Below are 23,039 nucleotides of genomic sequence, written 5' to 3' on the forward strand. Positions count from 1 at the left end.
TAAGTAATTGGAAGTGCTTATATCCTGCCTTTAGACATTTCACTGCTCGTGAGTTAAAATTGGTTGTCAAGTGTGGACTCGGAGGACCGTGCAAGGTGCCCTATTCTGTCATGTGGTACATATTTAATGCTTGAAAGAACAAGGGAAGGGGACACGTGCAGGAGAGACAGCGAGCGAGGGAGAGACGCGAGAGACCGCCGCCAGCTCCGTGCTTTTGCAAGCGCTTGGGGAAGCTTGGAGGCAGGACCCACACAGCCTCGGCAACCACCGCGTCCCCGGGCTGCAAGACTTTGCAAAAACATTGGGCATCCGATTTGGCGAGTGTTGCCGAGGCTGCCCGGGCAGCTGGGCTCGGGCGCGGCAGCGTCCCCGGCACCTCGGCGGCCTCCCTTTGTGTGCGTCTCCGCGTTGATTGCCTCCTGGCTCGGGCTGCTCGCTCGCTCGCTCGCTCGCGCTCGCTCCCCGCGCGCTCCGCACCTGCCGGCGGCGGTGTCAGGCTGCCAGGCAGCCGGGCGAGCGCAGGCTCGGCGCGCACGACAGATGACTGGAGTCATTTACATTGCTAGCACGTGGGTGCCGCTGGCCGTACCCTCGGACTTCTCCCGTGTTCTCCCGGGGAGGAAACAGGAGGCACTTTGCAGCCGACAATGAAATCCTGGCAGCTAATTGCAGTCGTGGGAGATGCCCTTCAGGTAAGGCGAGAGAAGACGGCTCTGAGCACTGTCAGGGGAAGGGAGGCAGCGAGGGAGAGCAGGGATGGAGAACAGGCAGCGTCTGCCGAGCTTTCCTGAAGCCCACTGACTCGCGGGAGGGGGTAGAAGAGGGACGGGGATCGGGGGCGGGCGACAGGGGGGAGGAGTGTGCAAATTGACATTTTGGGCTGCCTGTGGCAGAGGAGCCGCCGTCAGCCGCTGTCCAACGTTCACGCAGAGCGGGTGGCGGCGTGTGCGCCTCCGGGGCTGCTGATCAGAATAGGGACTTGGCGGCGGATGGAATCCGGGCAGAGCCAAGCCGGGATAGAAGGCTGCGGGTGCACTGGCCGCGCGTGAATGAGCCTCGGTACGTAAGGCCAGCCCCGGGGACCTGGGAGGCAGGGCTCAGGCGCGCCCGGGGCGCACCCAGGGGCGCTGAGCACCTGGACAGGGCGAGGGGCGTTCGGAGCGACTGGAGAGCCCCGGGGACGAATGGATTTTCTGTACTGACTTGAAGTTGGTGGGGAACTTCATTGCCCATGCTCATTGGCTCCGTTTAACTTTATTTCCAGAGATGAATAAGCGTTTATAAGAAACGGCGTCCAAGTCCCAATAGGCTAGCAGGGGTTTTGCAAGAGCTGCGCGGTTCTTCAAATGAGAGGCTTCTGAAATGCCTGGCCAGATGGACCGTGCATTTGGAAAGTTGGCACGCTCACGTTCCGCGGGGGCATGTGTGTGTGTCTGCGTGCACGCGCGGGGAGATGCCTTTCAGATTTGTGCAGACATGTCTACCGAGCTAGTTGCGCCGGGGTACTCTCTCTCCTCTGCTTTTCCAGATTCCAGGGAAGAGGGAGTAGATCCCAGAAAGGATTTGACTTGAGAAATAAGCTCTGGACTATTTTATTAAATGAAACAGGAGTCGCCCTTCTTGAGAGATCCAGTGGGGGAAATGTGCGTTGCCTTTCAAAGTGATGGAATTAACTGTCAAGCTTAAAAAAAAAAAAAAAAAAAAAAAAAGGCAAAGCGTGGAATACATTTATCAGCCTAGAAGGAGCACCTAGAAGCCTCCGTCTCAACCTGTCCCTCTAACCATTATTTTCAGATTACAGTGAAACTGGTCGTGTTACTTATTTCTGTTGACAAAGAGGTGTGCCCCTCCTCCACTTCAGAGAGGCCCAAGAGAAATTCTGAATCCAAAAGTTTTGTTGGCAAAATCATCTTAGTAAACTGTTCATTAAATTACCCGTTCAAGGAGTCACTTTCTGATCAGCTTTAAATATCTCACGATTTACTCATTGTTTATATGGTTTTAATTTTGGTCACAGGGACATGAATGTGGTTTATAATGTAGGCAGTCAAAATGATTATGTCATCCTTTTTGGGGGGGTGGGTAGCTGGGTAGTAAATGTTTGGTTCAAGGCTATAAAGTCTTTCTCAGCTGTGTTCTCTCTTTTTGACGGAAATGTGTCTTCGGAAATCCAAAGGGCATGAGTAGATGTCTTTGTGATGTGGAGTAACTTGCCTTTGTGGTTTGCCGTGATTAAGTTTGAAGAGGGTTGTTGTTCAAGGAAGTAAAGCCAGTGGTGATAGCTGTTTACCACTGACGCTCTCCGGGAAGGCAGGCAGTATTCATAATTTTCTCATAAGAAGCAGGATTTTTCAAACCCTGTCTGCCCACTCACACTCTCCACACACACTGATGCATCCTCTGTGTTAGAATACAGAGAAAATTGCTTCTCTGAAGAGTTGGAGAAAGTCTTACCTACGGGGAAGGTTCCCTCTGGCTCTTTCTTAATCCTCCTCCTTTTCCCTCCCTCCATTCCTTCCTCCCTCTTTCCTCTCTTCCTTCCTCTCCCCATCCACCTGTATTTCTTTCCATCTGTCTTTCCTTAATTTTGTACCCGGAATACAGAAAAATTTTCAGGTATCTTCTCACTACTATATGTTTATCTTAACAAATGTTTTGCACCCTGAAGGGTAATCGACAGCTGGTTTTCTTTTTCTTTTTTGGGATCTCTGCTCCTGTACACGAATTAATATGAGGCGATCCATGCTGCGCTAATCTTATTTCAAACTTTTCTGGACATTTCACTTTAACCAAGCAAAGAGACGCTTGGAGAATGCCTTTAACATGAACAGAGCTGAGTCTTTTCTCTGTTATTGTATAGAAAAGTGATAGATTTTTTACAACAGTGCACTTTGCCTGTTATAACTTTATTGCATATTTGTATGTTTATCTATTTTAACCTTGTCCCTCAAACTTCTCTTTTCCCTATTACCTGACTTAAGTTTAGAATCTGGGTTCATTGGAATCTGTATTTACTTGGGTTTAGTAGAAAGAGCTATCAGCCTTGACTCACGGGCCAGCTCGTTAAAGTATCACAAAAATAGCGTCTTTCTTTTTTTCCAACTTTTTTCTCTCTCCATAAGTATAACACAAAGGTTGAAGTAGATTTCAGGTAGAGGACTTTCGGCGACAATTGCCTTCCTCTGAATTACAGCTGTGAGATTTTGAGACTGTGGCTGTATTTTGAGAATATTACATGAGAATCAGAGTATGTGTTCCTTACCGTTTTCTGCTTAATTACAGAGAACTTGGTTGGGTGTCAGTCTGGAGCCAAATCACTATTGTAATGTCCCAGGAAAGACAGTTTTGGTCTTCATTTCTGTCTAAACTTATAGTTTTTATATTAGATTTTGAGCAAAGTTGCAGTACCAGAGAAGTAGAACTTAGGGGCAAAAGAGGAAGGACATTTATGAAATAATAATCAAACCTTGTTATTATTAATTAAATCTTTATTTATGCTTAGTTTCAGCTATATTTTAAAAATTTCAGACGTGTCAGTCTCCAATAAGTTCTTTGAGGGGAAGTCTAATGGAATTAAAATCAAAGTCCTTTTATGAGACTTTAATCCCCATCTTGTGTTGATTTTCTGACAAACATAAAAATACGTAGGGAAGCAAGATATGGACCCTTAAAGATTTTCGCACTTGAGGCTTGATTTTGTGGTAGACTTGGAACCTTCAAAATGTGATAACGTGTTAGGTCTTTTGTACATATTTGTGGGTCCCCGTCTTTGTCCTGTTTGTTTGCCTTCATTTTTATGCAGAGTCGAGTGTTTACATATATTATGAGCAGTAGTAAACAGGAGTGGATAAAGGCATGGAAAAATTTTAATTATGCATTATTTAATGTATTTGAATTAAATCGTATACGATGAGATAGCTGTCCTGACAATTCGGTATGCGTGCTGTATCTCCCCGACCCCCGCTTGCCCAGAACTAAATAAAAGAAAGAAAGAAATCTTTGCAAGTCTGTTCTCAACACACAGTGCTCTACCTGGAAACCTTTATAGTTAATTATTCAATTATTATAATGTCCCAAACATTTATTTCAGGAGGTTTTTTTTTTTTTTAATAGATACAAAGCTTATAGGAAAAGTTGCGGGGCGTGTGTGTGTGTGTGTGTGTGTGTGTGCATGCATGTGCCCAAAAGGCTGAAACAGCTTGTGTCAGCTGTAGCAACTCGTTTTTGATTCAGCAAAACTAGGTTATGAATTCAAGCAATTAAAAATGACAAAAAGCCCAATTTCACTGCCTAGATTAATACACTTCCAATTTTTCCTGCTCCATAAAAATTTCAAAGTGTTCTTTCTGGGTAGGTGTTTGCATAACCTATGGGGTGTGGGAAGGTCCCCATTTCACATTTGCCTATGATGTCTGACTACTTTGATGTAGCGAATGTAAATAGGATCAATTGGATATTCTTAACACAATTTTGTATTTGCAAGTTCTTGTGAAATTTCCATTGGGTTTAAAGGAAAAGCAAGAAGAACTGTTAGTTCCCCAGCATTAATCGGTGCTGAATAATCTTTCAACTAGTTCAAACACCAGGAGGGCCAGAGGAGACTTTTTGAGAAGTGTATAATTGTAGCAGAAACAGTGTATCCACCTGCTAAGGATGGTAGGGAGGTTTTTCTTTTCTTAATGCAATGGTGGGGACATTTATTACTTTTTCTCTACTTTTCTAGACGTGAAGTTTGGAATTCTGGATTCTTGTTCATCTGATTAGCCAAAGCTCACTATTCTTTCAAATGGGCTTTTTCACTTACAGAGTGGTCAGTAGGCACAATTCACTGCAGGTATTGGCTAGTTGGCTCAGTTTTCTGGATTGGTTTGATAGACCTTGATCACACAGAGTGCGTCGACCAGACCATCAGGAAGCAGTGTTTCCCTCACACTTTGAATCCAACCCAGAAAAAGCAGCAACAAGCTAGTGGGTCAGGTGCCCTCTGTGACCGATGTTGGCTTTGAAAAGAGGACCAGTGAAGACCAGCTAGTAGGAAGGCCTCCATCAGCCTTTCTTTTCTTCTTCAGGAGAAACCTGTGTCTGCTTTTGCTGCCCGATGTATTTCTCTGTTGTTTAATTGAAATCTCTGCTGGTGGAGAAATCCAGTTGCCTGTTTGCTGTTGAGATGAAAGTACCAGTTGCCTCTATTGTCTTTATTTGCATGTATCAGTAGAGGCCTTCCATTTTTATTAGACTGAGGAGGAGGAGGATGCTGTGACAGGGCATCAGCAGGAGCAGGGACAGTGGCACAGCAGCGCTCCTTCCTGCCCGGGTCCTCGCTGCCTCCGTGCGCCAGGCGTGAGGCTGCGAGTTCCACCACAGTTTCTCTGGTGCCGACCACCCCTCTGCAAGGTAGGTATCGCCATGCCTCATGTAGAGACAGGGAAACAACCTTCTAAGACTGTTTATAATTCGAATGTGCAATTCATTTCCAGGATTTTCTGGCTTCAGTGTACCCAGACACCACTGACATGTGCTAATCTGACTTCAGGAAGATACACAAAATGGATACTCAGCCAATGCCCTTAGTCGGTGGTTCTCAACCAGGAGTAATTTGCTCACTCCTTTCCCCTCCAAGGACAATGTTTGACAACATATTGGAGAGACTTTTGGTTGTCACATTTGGGTGAGGGCTGTTCCTAGCATCTACTATGTGGAGATCAGGAATGCAGCTCAACATCCTAGGATGCCCAGGACATCCCCTCCCCTAAAACGACAAAGAATTACCTGGCCCAGTGGTGCTGAGATTGAGAAATCCTGCCCTAGGCAATATCAGTGATGCTATGACTACTGTGTACACGGCCAGATTTTTCAAGAGAGTGGAGAAGTGAATCTCAGCTCTTAAACTTTTTAAATCTCCAGTTGGTTACTGTGAATAGGCTCATGATGCAAAATCCGAAGTTCCGTATTTTCTTACAATTTGACTTTAAAATTTTACTGCCGCCTGCTCTGAGCATCTTGCCTTATAAATATGACATGGGTCACTGTGATTGAAGTACCTGCTTTTCCCCGATGTGATCAGGGTTGCCTCCGAAAACTGCTCTAAAATGAGATTTCTTTCTGTGGTACGGTTGTCAAGAGAAGAGAAATGCACCATCACTAAATGAGTCATGCAGCAGTAATTCTAAGAACCTTCCTTTTTCCCCCTCGGTCTTCAAGCACCATTATTTTCTCTTTATCTTGAAAGGTTTGGGACATGAGTTTATTTGCTTATTTATTTAATAAACACTTAAATAGTGTTTTATATGTGCCAAGTACTGTTGTAAATGCTTTAAAATAATAATTCATTCAATTCTGAAGACAAGCCTATGTGGTTGATATTGTTACTATCTACTTTTTACAGAGGAGAGAACCAAGGCCCAGAGAGGTTGAGTAATTCGCCCAAGGTCACACAGCTCCTAGGTGGCAGCAGCGGGCTTTAAACTCCACCATCTCTGCTCCTAACCACTCTGCCACGCTGTTTAGTCATTTGAGTTTCTAACCGTGCAGAAGCATAGATGTTTAGGCAGCGTCTTCATCTGGGTTTTAAACAAAAGGCATTTCTGGTTTCACTCTGGAGTAGTTGACTAAGAAAACTGACTTCAACATTTCTGAGCGAGAGTGAGAGATCATGGCCACGGCTTTCTTTTCCGCTATTGAAATACTCCTGAACGTGAGCTTCACCACGGTCAATAGGACTGATGGTTCTCTTTCTGTGACCACCTCCGACAACAGGCACCACCAAAGGAAGGCAAGGTGTATTCACAAAGGCACAGTTTACAGAATGGGTGAGCTCTTCAAGAAACTTAACCCTTTGGTTTCCTGGCACTTTAAAATTTTCCTGGGAGTCCATTGTGGTCCATACCACATGGGATATGGTAGATGTAGGTCTTTTGATTCCCAGCCTGATCTTGCAAAAGCTAGTCTACCTTTCTTCATTTAGACCATGAGAATGACCTCTCTTGTCTCTTTCCCTGTTGAATTTCTAGCATGTAGTAAAACCTATGAAGAGAAAAACAATTTGAGTAGATGTTTAAATAAAAGTGCCAATTTGACACACTTTATTCTGCATTAGAAGAAGAAACAAACTTGCAGGTCTGTAATTAAACGTGGCTACACAGACGGTTCAGAAAACCAAGATGAAGGGAGAGAATTTCAACCAGCTTCAGTTGAACGAAGGAATATATGGATGGAGGAATTTATCTATTAAAACGTTTCTTGTCAAGGGCATGAATGGGTCTGACCTTTAAAAGGAAGCATCTTACATCTTGTATGCAAAAATGTTGGAGGAAGGGGAGGTTGTGGCGGAGGGAACCACTGATCTGACAGACACCTCTGCCTTCTGACCCAAACTTTCCATGGCTTGAGGGTTGGTCCGCAGCTCACCATGCTTTGCCCCTCAAAAGCTTGAAGATGCCGAGCCACAGGAATGGACTGCATTTTCCCCGAGGCAAGGCACAGGTTTCTGGATATGGAGGAGGAAGGGTCACCTCTCTTAAACAGCTTTGGTCTGGCCATCCAGCAATGCCAAGGCCCTTGAGCAGCCCTTCCACGGCCCCAGAATATTCCAGGAACTGAGCTGGGGGTGGAAACCATCACAGTTCTTCCTGTCTATTTCGGGCCCAATGAGCTCACATTGACACATAGAAAGTGAGGAGTGAATCCCATTTCAGAACTGTCAAAGGACTCTGGGTGGCTCCATGACTGTCACATTTCCTGTTTTAGTACAGTTCATCGAACTGGCTTTTGTGGAATACCTATTCCGTCGAAGTGTTGATTCAGGAAGGAGTTTAAAATTAAACCAGAATCTGTTGCTCAACAGTAAAGAAATGGGAATAAACTCACATAGCTAAGACCATGAGAGCAGGGTCTAATGTGCTGTCTGTCAGTCTGTGGTGCTCAAATACATGTTACCTTGTGTGACTAACAGAAGGAAACACTAGGAAATTGGGCTTAAAGTGGCCATTTTCATTCCATATCCAGTAGAACTGGTTTCTAACATACTTCCACATTTAATGTGAATCTGCTTTTAAAAATAAAGACAACAGAGGATAAACTTTGCGTGTCACTTAGAGGGCATCCAGCAAGGGGAAAGTGGGTATCTGCAGAATCCCTATTGTAGAGTTTGCCCAGAAAGCTAAAAATATAGAGGTTCATCAGTGTTGTAAGGGCTTCAGGCTTGAACTTCTGCTGCTGCTAGTCAAAGAAACCAGGTTTTGTTGTAATGTATTAGGAAACAGCTCAACATATAGAATTATACATTGTTACCATTAATACTGATACTGTCTATTGAGTGTTTGTGGGAGCCACACATTGTGTTGACCTCTGAATATACGTTATTGAGTTCATATCCAGCAATTTTATGAGGCAGATACTCTAATTATACCCATTTTTCATGCATAGAGACTGAGGCTCAAGATTTTTCTAGGGTTAGCAACTGCTAGTGAGTAGAAGGATTGGTAATCAAATTTGGAACTTTATGACTTCAAAAACTGTTCCTGCCTCTTTTTGACTCAGAGCCATAAGAATCTTTGCTCTAACTGGTGAAAAATGAATCTGACATAGATCAGATTTGGTTAGCCCTAGGAAGTCCCTGTGGTCCTCTTACTAAAACTAACCTTCTTAAATCTTGACAGAATATGTAAATGGATGAACAGATGGATGAGTGGTTGGGTGGATGGATAGATGGGTAGGTAGGTGGATGGTTGAATGGATGGGTGGGTGGATGGATGGATGGGTGGGAGGGTGGATGGATAGGTGGATACACTGACTAATGACACAGAAGGCAAATTGGCAAGGAGCATGTGTATAGTTTTCAGAAAGGTAAATATAAATACCAATAATTACGTGAAAATATTTTCATTTTTTACCTATACATGTGTATATATATGTATACATATGTATTATATATATATATATATATATATATATATATATATATATGAAATGTTTCATCTGTATATATAAATGTTTCATATATTGTATTGGCAAACAATGCATTTGATGAAATAGGCATTCTGTACACTGTTGGAGAGAATGCAGAATGGTACATTCTCCAGTGGAAGACAATTTGGAAATTTTTATTTAAAAACACAGTGCATCTCCTTTGGCCCAGCATTTCTACCTCTAGGATTTATGTAATTGCTCAAGTTTGCGAAGATGCAAATTGGTTGACTGCAGCATTGTGTACAGTGGGAAGGGAAACTGGAGCAAACTAGATGCCTAACAATAGAGGGTTGGGTGCCAAGAAGCATTTAAGGAATGGAGTGGCTCTTCCTCGACCTGAAGTGCTGTCTGTGGTATTGCAAGTAAAGAGTGCAAACTTCAGAAATGAGGTAGGAAAACTTTGTTAGAAAATGGACATCCACAGGCAGACGTTTTCTGTACGTGGTGAAATTGCCAACAGGTAACTAAGGGACTGAGAAGAGGTGGTGACCTTTGTGGTTATTGCGGAGCTTAGCTGGGAAGGGAGCAGGGGAGAAATGAACGTTTTGCTCTTGAGGTTATGAGAGGTAAGTTCTAGAGACCGGCTGTCCATCGTCTGCCCATAGTTAGCAGTATGGTGGTGTGCACTTAAGGATTTAAGAGGGTAGACAGAGCTCATGTTAAGAGTTCTTATCACATGCAAACCCACGCACCCACACAGGACACAAGGAGACTTTTGGACGTGATGGATGTGTTTATTACCTTGGCTACGGTGATGGTATCACGGGTGGATGCATATGTCCAAACTCATCAAATTGTCCACTGAAACATGCAGGGTTTGTTTGTTTGTTTGTTTTTGATATATCAATTATACCTCAATGAAGCTGTTCAAAAAAAGATTACACCTTTATTCCATTTTATCTTCAACAAACATGCACCACTTTGATATTAAAAAATACTTTATTTAGGAAAAGAAAAGAGCTCTGATTTTTGTGAACAACCTATGATCAGCTCCCCACCCTTGAGCTGATGGAGATCAGCTTAGATTTCAACATAGATCTGCTGTGTTAGACACAGGCAACCCAAATTGTTTTGAAAATGTGCTTAAGATAGACTTACAAGGAGATCCAGAAACCTAAAAATCGCTGATTGAAAATTATGTCCTGGCTAAGGCTGGGGGTCGTTTTGTGCTCTGAAATGGGATGGTTGGCTGTTGGCAAAATTTCTGAAAATGATAAAGCTAGGTGTTAAGCATAACGGTTTGGCCACAGAGGAAAATGAAATTCCCCTGATGCTGCAGACACTTGTCATTCATCGGCGGTACCGCAAAATCATGATCCTTATCCTCCCAGCTGTGCGTGCCTGACAGGGACTGTGGGCTGCTAAAAGTTGTATACTATTATTTTTTTATTCATCTCTGGGTCATTTCATCTTCCTGTGCCAGCCACATGAATGGCTGTGTATGAAAATTGTATTTTGTGCTGAATTTCCCGCTGTGAAAGATGTTTACTATATATTTATGAAAACACTGCAATAACAAAACCCTTTCTATAGCCTTTCAATTTGCTGTAAGGGCAGATAAAATATTTTTATCTTGAACTGAACTTCATACCTTGGGAGATTCAGCGGGCCCGACTCAGAATAATAAAACACTTCAGAGAAAGGCAGGTGCTGTTCAGACTGGTTCAGAAACCCATGCACTTCACTTAGCAGACCTCCGTTCCTTGCAAGGTACTGACTGAATACACAAAACCTAGAACTGGCTGGTGTAACCTATGCAGCATTAAATAGAAAAAAAGAATCTTTACAGTTCTTAAATCGTTTCATGATGTGTCTACAGAGATCCAGGGATCTCTTGATGAGCAGTGTTTCCTTAATGCTGGAAAATACAGGAAAGAAATTGGCTGTCACCTCAATGTACTGGAAACTCTGAATTTTCATCTTCATTTAGGCTTCGGCTTTGTTTTCAATAGAAACTCCTGTTGAGGTAGTTGTAGATTCACATGCACTCGTAAGAAATAATACAGAGAGATCTCTGGTACCTTTATCCTGTTTCCCTGCCATTGCTATATTTTGCAGAACCATAGTGTCACATCATATCATTGCTGCAACCCACTGATCTTACTCAGACTTTCCCCAGATTGACTCGCACTCATTTGTATGCATGTATTTAGTTCTACACAACTTTATTACACGTGTAGATTCATGGATCTACCATAGGTAAGATACTGAACACGGCCATCCCAAGAATCTCTTTTAGTTTCTGGTCTTACGTTTAGATCTTTAATCCATTTTGAGTTTATTTTTTATATGGTGTTAGAGAATGCTCTAATTTCATTCTTTTATAGGTAGCTGTCCAATTTTCCCAGCACCACTTATCGAAGAGACTGTCTTTTATCCATTGTATATTCTTGCCTCCTTTCTTGTAGATTAACTGGCTGTATGTGTGTGGGCTTATTTCTGGGCTTTCTGTCCTGTTCCTTTGAGCTATGTGTCTGTTTTTGTGCCAGTACTATACTGTTTTGATTACTGTAGCTCTGTAGCATAGTCAGAACAAGACAAGGACGCCCACTCTTGCCACTTTTATTCAGCATAGTTTTGAAAGTCCTGGCCAAGGCAATCAGAGAAGAAAAACAAATAAAAGGAATCCAAACTGGAAAAGAAGTAAAACTGTTACTGTTTGTAGATAACGTGATGCCAAGAATCTCTTTTATAACCACATGCACCTCCACTCACCACCAGCATCCTTTAATCCTAATCTCTGTCAACCACCAATCTATTCCCCATTTCTAAAATTCTGTCACTTCAAATACGTTATAAGTGGAATCACACACCATTTAACATTTTGGGATTGGTTAATTCTAGAACTGCAATTCCTTGGAGTTTTATCTAAATTACTGCATCTCTCCATCTTCTCTTCCTTTTCACTGCTCAGTAATATTTCACAGTAAATAATATGTGCCACTGTCTGTTGAACCGTTCACTGATTGGAGGACATCTGGGCTGTTTGTGGCTATCACAAATAAAGCTGCTGTGAACATTTGTGGACAGGATTTTGTGTGAGCGTGAGTTTTGCTTCTCTGGGATAAACGCCCGGGAGAGGGCTTTGGGAATTTTTATGCATATGCATCATGGGAAACATTAATATGTTGCGCCCATTGGAAGTCAGTGCCAGTCGCACACCAGTCAGTCAAGGGAAAAATATAAAACCTTACCCACATTGTAGTGTTTATTTCTGCACAAACATGGTACTAAATATAGACACTAGGCAGCATGTATGCCGCACCCACCATATGCCAGGCTGTATCCTAAGCCTGTTGTGGATGCTAACTCACTTGTCCTCACAGCAGCCTTGGGATGTACATACTCCTGTTACCCCCACTTATGGATGAGGAATCAGACACAAAGCGCTTACGCCCCTTGCCAAGTCAGTACAACCAGCGGCACTTAGAAATAGGCATTCTGGCTCCAAAGCCCCTCCCTTTACCCTGCTGACGATCTGAACCTCACTTCCAGATCTGTGGGTCATACCTGCTGGGTTGGCTGAGCTGCCCACACTCACTGGGTCGGGTAAACATCTATCAATATGGCTCTGAAAAGAAGCAGGAAATGGATCTGCATCTATAGAACAATAAGCGGGCTGACTTCACTGCCCCTTCAGTCACTGCTCTGGTTTAAGCTTCCTCTAGTCGGCCACCTGAGACAGACGGAGCTTTCTGCTGGCTTTTAGATCTCCAAGAAGTAGATTTTACAGCCCTCCCTTGGTTACACACGACACTGCCTCACAGCTCTCAAGAGCAATGTGTTCTGCCTTTCCGCGTGGCCCAGATCTGTCTCACGGAGAGCTGAGCCTCTCCGCGTGGGTCCCCCTCCCGTGAAGACGTGGAACTGACGGCCCCGCGTCTCCTCCACGACGCACCTTCGAGGTACTCGTTTCTAACAGAATCTTGCACGGCCGCTTTACATTAATCACGGAGGTCTTCATCCTCCAAAGGCATCTCATAGTTTCCACCAGGCTTATAAACTCTAATATTTTCATATGCTCTAGTGTAAAGCCATCTGTTGCAATGACAGGACAAAATGTTGGAGACGAAAACCGGCGTCTGTTTAGGGAAAGAGTCCACGAAACGTTAACCAGAAGGATATGTGCTACTCTGGGGTGTCTTGGAGAAGATGGCCAGGGGGTTGTGGAAGGCATGGCCTCCAGCACTGGTATTTATTAATTGGCATTTAAAAATGGCACGCGATCTTTTATTTCTGTCCTGTCAACTTAGACTAGATTGTCAACGAACATGGTGGCAGAGGCCTCTTTGAAAGGGAAGAGCGGGCATCGTCTGATTTTCGGAACTTTGTTTCATCTGTGTCTTTCATGGGCTTCATTTGACTTTTTGTTACTCTTTTGCAGCAGTGAATTGGGAACCTGCTGTGCACCAGGCATGCGGGCTGCTGGAATTGTGTTTCTCAACAGCTAGAACTGTTTCTCAGAGCCGAACTTTTAATAGCCATGGTGTGGTCTTGCTAATCCAGAAACTATCAGATGGCAATCAGTTTTGGCTGCCCACTTGACTCGTCAGTGTAGGCAGAGTTATGTAAAATTTGTTCCTGCACTGCGTTGCCCCCTTGCTGAAACCTGAGCTCGGAAAATCAAAGCAAACGCCCCCGAGTGAAGGCCCTGGTGTTCTTGGGGTAAAACATCCCGGCTGAAGTGCACTGAGTATTGTATCTGACAAGCACGGTGGGAGGCGCTGTGCATTGATCGGCTAATTTAAACCTCCTAAGCATCCTCCGTGGCAGGGGCGCCAGTTGCCTTCATTTACAGGTGAGGGAGCAGTTTCAGAAACGGTCCGAGTAATTTACCCAGGATCACACAGCTCACACCTGCTGGACCCTGGATCTGGCCACAGGCGGACAAAGTCCATCAACAGCACGTGGAACTACTCTGCTTTATCACTGACGTTAGTAAGAGAAGAGAGGCTTGTTCATTGCCTTCCAGCCCAGGTCTTTCAAGGGTGACGTTGGCTGGGACGTGCAGGTCAACGTTGGGCAGGCTGTCTACATGTTCAGTGCTCACCTCCTTTTTAATTCTGGAAAGTTGTCGGTGACTCCTCCAGCTTGCAGAAGGACCTCGGTGTAAGGACGTAAAAACAGCTCTTGAGAGGCTAGAACAGAATGAGACCAGATGGGGTCACCCCCCAGACACTTCCCTTTTTTTTTTTTTTTTTTTTAACTGAAGTAGAGTTGATGTGCAATGTTGTGTTAGTTACTGGTGTACAGCATAGCGATTCAGTTATACATATAATACTTTTTCGTTATAGGTTATTACAAGCTATTGAGTATAGTTCCCTGTGCTCTACAGTAGGACTTTGTTGTGTATCTATTTTGTCTATAATAGTTTGTATCTTCAAATCCCACATCCTAATTTATCCCTCCCGACTCCTCTCCCCTTGGGTAACCATACGTTTGTTTTCTATCAGACCCCCTCCTTTATACCAATTTTGGATCTACTTTTCTACCAACACGTGTGGAAAAGGTGTCTTAAATCACTCACCTGCTTTCGATCACATTGATAAATGGATTAAGGACATACATAAGAACCTAGGTCCCAACTGTAGCCATGTCAATAGATGACCAATTCTGCCTAGCTATTCCAGGGTTGATAAAATTAATGAAATGGCAGAATTCAGGAAGACTTATGAGCAGGAATATACATTTTAAAAAAAGAGCAAGGCACCATCAGATCCATTTAACTGAAGAAAAACAATCAGGGTGTCTGACAGCGAAGAAAGACCAGTTAGCTTCTAAATACCATTCATTTATTTCAGTCCACCCCCTTGGGAGGACGTGAGGGTTTCTTCTATAATCAGGCCCTTTTAGAGCCATAGTTTTTTGCCTGCAGGAGTTCATCTCAACAATTAGATTATAATGATAGGTTATAAACTTCGTGAAGACAGGGAACAGGTGAACAATATATAATTAATCCCTTGCACAATGCCTGGCCCATGTGAGGACCTCAGTAAATGTTTTCAAAGAATGTGTGATCGTCCTGGATTGTGCCAGAATATTTATTATGTATTAAATCCTGGCCAACCCAAGTAATAATTATATCTTTCATAACTGGATAATGTTTTCAGAGTCCTGTTGAGGAAAGCATGTTATTCTTGCTTGCTGGTCCCCTCTCCCCTAAAGCCGAGAAACGTGAGCAGTTTTTTTTTCTGAGTTACGGCTGGAACAGTATGCATCGGAAAAGCAACAGCATGGTTATATCTGGTCCCCCAAATAAAATATCATCACAACCTTCTGTAGGGTGCAGGGCAAGCAGCGATGTTCTAAAACCTTCTCCCCAACACATTCCATTGGCAAAAAGCGACTTCTGGTTAATGCAACAGTGCAAATAAATTATTACCATTCTCTGACTGTGTGACAGGTTAGTAATTAACTTATGTCACCAGTTGGCCTCCCACAACTGTGTTTATTCAGCTCCACGGAGCCCTTTTTGGGGGAAAAAAGGAAAGATCGGCAAGGCATTCTTTGTTTACTGTGGATGCTAAATGCGGGTGGAATGCATCTTTTCCTATTGACTAGGAAATAACTTGGTTGTTAGGACATGATTTTCCATTCTTCAAAATGATATGGTGAAGCGAGGAACTTGAAAGCCACCCTGGAATTAGAAAAGCATAAAGAAATTGCCCCTTTATGCGCTAATCGAGCCATTGTGTCTCTTTTCTTTGGGTACTTTGTACCGTTGAGTCACAGCAAAGAGCCATGTGTAAAAGAGAAGGTATGGAGAATTTTAATTAAAAGAAAAAAGTGTGATTCTTGTCCCCCCGCTGTAGGTAAGTGCCTCTCACGCAGCCTGGGGACAATGGTATTAGATTTGTAATAAGTACAAGTGAAGCTTTTCATTTTGATTGGATTGGGTGTATTTTTCATCAGCATCTCCCGTGTGAGCCATGATTCCAAGACAGAGTCTTGTAATCTTCTGCAGTGGGAATGATTCAGCTTAAAAATCAATAGGGCATAAGGTATTTCAAGTTCTCATTATTGTAATGTGTCAACATCACTTCAGTGACCCCAGAGTCCTGTGTTGGCTGGTTTTTCCCCTGATTTATTGTGCAATCTCGCAGGGCAAACTATAATTTCACTTGGAATCAGAAAGTCTCCATTTGTGGTTTGTGTCCCAGTCTCCAGCCATTAGGGCATTCTCAGGGAATCGATACCTCCTCTTGTTGCTAAGAACTGAATGAAGTTGTCACCTGCTTAGATTACAGAGGGGACGGGCGAGAAGACGCGGCGAGGGTGAGCACATTGGACCACCTCTGTTTGGAGAAGGGCTTCCTGAGTGCTCACTTACTGCCGTTTGGTCGAGGGGGGAGGTCAGCATTTCTCAGGAAGTCTCTTATAGAAAACCCCCACTGCCCCGGATTCCCAGATTAGCACGGTGCTTCATTTTGTCTTGTGCGAACTGTCTGTGGTTGACATCATTCCCCCTGGTTAGGACAAGGTGAGAGGGCCTCTCTTGAAAGTCTGAGCTCTGGCACATTTTCTAGAACTTGTTGAGTCATGCCAACTATTCTTAAATACCTGATCCTCATGCTGAGACTATAAAGACAGGGTCTTCCGTTCTCTTCCCAAGTGGCAAAATACCCAGGAACTTGGTGAAACTTCCTGCAACAAGATGACCCTGTGATTTCAGCACACCATCGGTCAGGGCATACACACCCCCACGCGTGTGTGCGCACGCACACACACACGCGCGCACACACAGATCCTTTCATTAGAGGGTGTTCAATGAATGCTTATATGATATTTTCAAGTCATCACTATCACCCATAGCGAGTCCAAATTGCATATCTAATACCCACTCCTTAGCAGGCCAAGTCAGTCTTCAGAAATATAATTTAAAAGTGAAACAAATGAACTTATTTACAAAACAGAAACAGACTCACAGACATAGAAAACAACCTTATGGTTACCAGGGAGGAAAAGGAGGACGTGGAGGGATAAATTGGGAGCCTGGGATGTGCAGATACTAACTACTATATATAAAATAGATACACAGCAAGGTCTTACTGTGTAGCACAGGGAAGTATTCAATACCTTGTAATAGCCTATAGTGAAAAAGAATAAGAAAAGAAATATATATATATATGTATGTATAAAACTGAATCACTAGGCTGTACACCAGAAATTAACAAAACGTTGTAAACTGACTATACTTCAATAAAAAAAGAAATATAACCAAGTACCTACTATGTGTGTTCCATGTGCTTGTGAAATCAATAGGGTCCCTTCCCACAAGGAGACTAACCATGGAAAAAAAGCAAGGTTAGAGGCAATCACTGTGTGGGCAATGTAACCGAGGCTGCAGGGGCACAGGGAGGAGGCGCTGAACACAGGTCAGTAAGGGTCTTGGAAGATTTCAAGGCTGATGTCAAGATTCGATCACTTGACCACGTGTGAGGGCATCAATCTCCTTCCCTGGAATGATTGTGAAATCAATTTTGATATGTGTGCCGCAGGTGAATCGCTGTGTTTTAAAGTTGCCTTTGTCCAGTGAGATCATGCTCTTCTCTCAGCCCGTGGGGAATGGTTCTATTCACGCAGGGGCCTCCAACAGCCCTTGTTCACTTGGGGGTGGGTGGAGCTCCTCCCGCAAGGTCCCTGTCTCTTCTCCCCGCCCTTCCTGGTCGAGCCCCTTTCCCCTAGGGCTGCCCCAGCAGGGTGGGGTGCAATCCTGGGAGTGGCCACAATGCCGTACTCCCTGCTTTTGAGTCTGACCCTGCCTCCTCTAGCTTGACCAAGTTGAGAGGCCATTCTGATGTCTCTTTGCATCTTGCCAGTTAAAGGCTCTTACAGACAAGAGCCCCGTTGATCAAAGTCTCTGATCTTAATTGTGGACAAACATTCGCTTTATAGACACTGGGTACCATGCCGGCTGTCAGGTACCCCTTTTCATATGCTTTTCTAACCTGCTAAAATCAAGTGGTTCTTCCTCGAGGCTCTTTACTGACACTCTGAGTATTTCTTGATCCTCACGGCCCTCTCAGGACTTGCCTTCTGTTCTGGATTCACTCACTCGTTGATTCACTAAATACTTGATGGAGACCCTGGTAGGTGCTGAAGAGATAGTGGTAAGTGAGAGAGATGAGGTTCCTGGTCTACTAGAACATCTAGTCAAGTTGATGTTCTATTTGCCATTTTAAAATATTCCACATGTAAGTGATATATGGTATTTATCTTTCTGTTTCTGGCTTTTAGTATGATGATCTCTAGGTCCATCTATGTTGCTGCAAATGGCATTATTTAATTCTTTTTTATGGATGAGCAGTATTCCATTGTGTGTGTGTGTGTATATATATATATGTAGTGTATATGTATATATATTTATATATATAGTATTATACACATGTAGATATATATATTGTGTGTGTGTGTGTGTATATATATATATATAAATATATAAAAAACACCTTCTTTATCCAGTCATCTGTCAGTGGACACTTAGGTTGCTTCCATATCTTGGCTATTGTAAATAGTGCTGCTGTGAAGACTGGGGTGCATGTAAGTTTTTGAATTATAGTTTCTTCCAGATACACAAATGAACTTGTTTACAACACAAACAGATTCACAGACATAGAAAACAGACTTATGGTTACCAGGGGTGGGGAGTGGAGGGAGGGATAAATTGGGAGTTTGGGATTTACAGATACACACTACTATATATAAAATAGATCAACAACAAGGTCCTACTGTAGAGCACAGGGGACTATATTCAATATCTTGTAATAACCTATATTGAAAAAGAATATGAAAATAAATATATATGTATGACTGAATCACTGTGCTGTACACCAGAAACTAATACAACATTGTAAATCAACTATAATTCCATTAAAAATGAAAATAAAAAGTTTACCTTCTAGCTGAGGGGAGGTGGGTCCTTGACTTTGAGGGCCTGCTTGAGAGCTCAGAGGGAGGAATGCCTGGTTCCCCAGTTTCCTGCGGGTGGGCTGGGTTACTCCCTCTTCAGCAGAATGTTACCCAATTAAAGCTTAAACGTTACCTACCTGTCCTTCAGGCCTTGACCTCAGGCAGTGGGAGAATACGGACAGATCACATGGCTCCGCTAGATGTCTCTAAACTGTGGGAAGTTGTGCAAGTCCACCTGTAGGGATGCAAATGAACTGTAATAGTCATGACCCCAGAGAAAGTTGACATCAGAACCCCTGTCCCATCCGCCATGCCTCCTTCAAGGCCAATAGTCTCAGCCCTGTGAAGTTCTGAGACAAACCTAAGAAGAGGCTTCTGAAGCAGTGGTATCATTTGAAACTCAGGTCTCAAGCCAACACTAAGGACCTTGAGCAAGTTAATCTCCCTGAGCCTCTGTGGTCTTATCTGTAAAATGGCAGTAGAACACATCTTAGAAGGTGGTTTTAAGGACCACACGTGATTGTGCGTCTAAAAACACAGCACAGTACCTAACACATACGAGACGCTTAATAAACAGTAACTATTATGAGAGGGGGTGAGAAGAGGAGAGAGAAAATACATTGATGGTGGATGATTGTGCTGGCAGCCTGTGTGTGTGGCCACTTTCATTTTTAACTATCTTACCTCTTTGAACTTTTTGCCATTACTGCCTGACTCCTGCCTAGAGAGTACCTTCTCTATGATGGCCAAGTGCTCCTGGACGGACCATGCTTATCAGATTCCTTTTTAGGCATGGACCAGGCATTCTTTTTTCTTGGTGTTTTATTCGGTCCTTGCTGGTTCTAGATTGACGTCAAACATGAGCTGGGGTTTTGTCTCTGTATAACAATCTCTTGTTACAACTTGTCCCTAGTAATAGTATGCAGCCACTTAAAGGATGAGGTAGGTTAAGTGTGATATTATGGAAAGGTGATAAACATCACTCAGCTTAGATGTTAACGCAGACTCAGGTGTAGAGTCGTGGGACAAAAGAAAAGGTATAGAGCAGTGTATGTAGTGTGATCACACTTGTGTGTTTAGACTTACACATATGGCGGCCTGGATGTTTCAGAGATCATTTGGGAACCAACTACATTTGCTTTTCTGATTCTGCTGGCACCAGTTCATGCTTCCATTGGCTGATGGATGCACAGATTATGGGAATAACGGCAGAGTGAGAACTGCTGTGTGGCTCCTTTGTAATGAGAAACATAAGGCACTCAATTAAAGATGCAGAGGGCTCAACGTAATGGGCAGGTTAGAACTAGGTCTGGGATCTGTCCCTTTTCAGAGACGCTGAGCTTTATTTGACACTTCGGTTTGGTAGATAGATGGGCAACTGTGAGAGGTCAAAGGATGAGCTCCTCTACTGCCATATTGGTTTTCTGAAAACCCTGTGTACCTGCACTTAATTGCGTGCTTGTAAACTTGATTCTCCAAAAGCAAGATAAGTGTGTCAAACTGACATTCTGTTTGAAAAGCAAAGTCCACTTAGGTTGTTTTTCTCTCCACCAGACTTGGGGATTCTGCCCCAGTTTACAGTTTCTTGCGTGGTGGATGGATTTGAAGTATTCCTTTAAGCTGTTGATTGTCGATCTCTTTTATATAGTTGTCACTTTCGGTATGTCGCCGTCACTAGCAGAGACTAAAGCTTGTGGACGATCATTCCCACTCTGACATGCGTAACTCAGCTGAGCTCTGTTTATAAAAAAAGAATCTAAAAATACACAAATTTCATGATTAGTGAAAATGGCTTTCTGAAAGGATCTTTTATTTACCTATCAGGAAACTAATTCCTGGAGATGATAGTTCTGGTGACTGACTTGCTCATTTACTGCAAATATATCAAGACCCTACTAAGTATTGGTACCAGTGTTAAATGTTTGGTAGAAACTCACAGGCAATCTGTTACCTTGGAGCAACAGTGGAGTAGGGTTAGGAGAGGAAGTTTGATGGGGGAAAATCTGATAGCCACAAACACAAAAAACATCTATAATTACCATCTGAGATGTGTCCTCAAGAAAAGGTACATGGGAAAGCAAGTAGGAAAGCAAGTAGCAGAGGAACCCTGCTTAAGCTTGAATAGGTCAAGACATGCTCTCCTGGAGAGTGATCGTGGAGCTGACAATGGAAGGGATGATGGGAGTTAAGTCAAGGGTGACATGGGGAAGCTGTTGGCCCTGGTGTTGGTACTTACAGACAACAGGAGGGGGTAGGGTGCAGCATGTGCAAATGCCCTGAGGTGGGAAAGTTGAGCCATCTCTCCTGGGACTGCAGGAAAGCCATGTGTGAGAGGGCCGAGTATGGAAGGGTGGGAGTAGTATGAGACCAGCCAGTCGAGGAGGAGAGGGAGCTAGAAGGAAGAGTCAGATCTTCCGGTCTAAATGGTTGTAGGGAAGGCATTGATGGTATGGGAAACTGTATGGGAGAAGGCAGTCCCCGTATGAATATGGTGGAGTTAGAGGAGTACAAGGAGAGGGCTCCATTGTCGGAGGCACTGAGAAAGAAGGCAGAGAGGATGGACCAAGGTCTCAGCTTTGTTAACAAAGTGGGTCAGGGCCCAGTGTAGGTGGCTTATAATCTTGTGACTCCCATGGGCCTATAATGCAGTCTAGCCTTGCCTCTCATGCTGTGTTCACCCATCTAAGGGATAGATGGGAATTAGGATTAGGGTCATAAAACTAAAAGCAGCTAATCTTTACTGAAGGTTTGCTTTATGCCAGGCATGGAGCTGACTGCTTGATAAGCTTCACGCTTGAGTCTTCCTTCTTTCGGGTTCTCCATTCAACTATCAACCCATCATTCAGATCCTACCTCCAAGGTCCACCATCTGTCTGTCCACTTCTGTGTTTCCATTGCCACACCCTAGTTCAAGCCACCTTTACAACAGCAACAGCCTCCCTCCTGGACGCCCCAGGATCTATGTTTGTCCGCCTCCAATCCATTATCCACATAATAGCCAAAATGATTTAAAACATAAATACATTACACACGCATGCTCATAGCAGCCCTGTTTGCAACAGCCAAGTGGTGGAAGCAACTCAAATGCCCATCAGTGGATGAATGAATAAACGAAATGCGGTCTACACATACAGTGGAGTATCATTCAGCCTTGAAAAGGAAGGACAGCCTGCCACGTCCTACATCAGAGATGAACTTTGAGGACATCATACTAAGTGAAATAAGCCAATCACAAAAGGCAAATACCGCATGGATCCACTTATGTATAATTTATCTAGCGTAGTCAAGTTCATAAAAACGGGAAGTGGAATGGTGGTTACCAGAGGCTAGGGAAAGAGAGAAAGGGAAGTTTTTATTTACTAGGAATGGAGTTTCCATTTTGCAAGACAAAAAAGTTCTGGAGATCTGTTTCACAACCAATCAAATATACTCAATGGAACTGAGCTGTAAACTCAAAAATGGTTCAGGTGGTAGGTTTTGTATGTTTTTTTAAACCACAATAAGAAAAGAAATCTACCCCCTCAAAACACATAAATCAATTCAGCTAATCCCCTACTTAAAATTCTCCAATGGTGTCCTTTTATGCTTAGAAAAAGCAACCAAAACCAAAACCCAGCCAAACCAAAACAGAGCAAAACAAAAACAGCTGCCGTTTGTAGGATCCCATAACATCTGGCTTCTGCCTACCTCAAGGACCTCATTTCTTTGAAGTCTCTTTCTTCTTCACTCTGATCTAAGCCCTTCTCTCTCTCTCTCCTTCATCTTAAAGCTTGTCAAGGTCATTATCACCCTTTGCATTCATTCATCTTGGTATCACAACACTCTTCTTCTAGAGTCAGAGAATGAATTTTTGCACACTTTAGGCTGCAGATTCAATTTAAAGAAACATTTATCGTTAATAAGGAGGAGGGGGAGGAGGAAGAGGAGGAGAAAAATAAAAGAAGAAAGATGCTTATTATTGTTCTTATCATAAATATTATTAATTTTATATGCCTCAGGTCTCAGACCTGGTTTCTCATTGCTAAAGAAATGGAGAGTTTCCATTTTACAAGATTTTTACTTTAATGGTGTTCGAAATGGCACCATCCTTTTCGATGAGGTTTTTTTTTTAATTGACCCCTGACCTTGAGAAAGGACTGATTTTATTCCTAAGAAGTGACAGA

At 43.3% G+C, this 23,039-nt stretch overlaps 1 protein-coding gene across 11 annotated transcripts in view; it reads left to right on the plus strand.

Moving 5' to 3' along the window:
* RBFOX1 (RNA binding fox-1 homolog 1) overlaps window positions 1-23,039 on the plus strand; it is a 1,986,757-nt gene that overhangs the window by 956,302 nt on the left and 1,007,416 nt on the right. The gene's annotated exons all lie outside the window — the stretch shown is intronic.

The sequence above is a fragment of the Camelus bactrianus genome, chromosome 18, assembly GCF_048773025.1.
Source record: "Camelus bactrianus isolate YW-2024 breed Bactrian camel chromosome 18, ASM4877302v1, whole genome shotgun sequence".
Lineage (NCBI taxonomy): Eukaryota > Metazoa > Chordata > Mammalia > Artiodactyla > Camelidae > Camelus > Camelus bactrianus.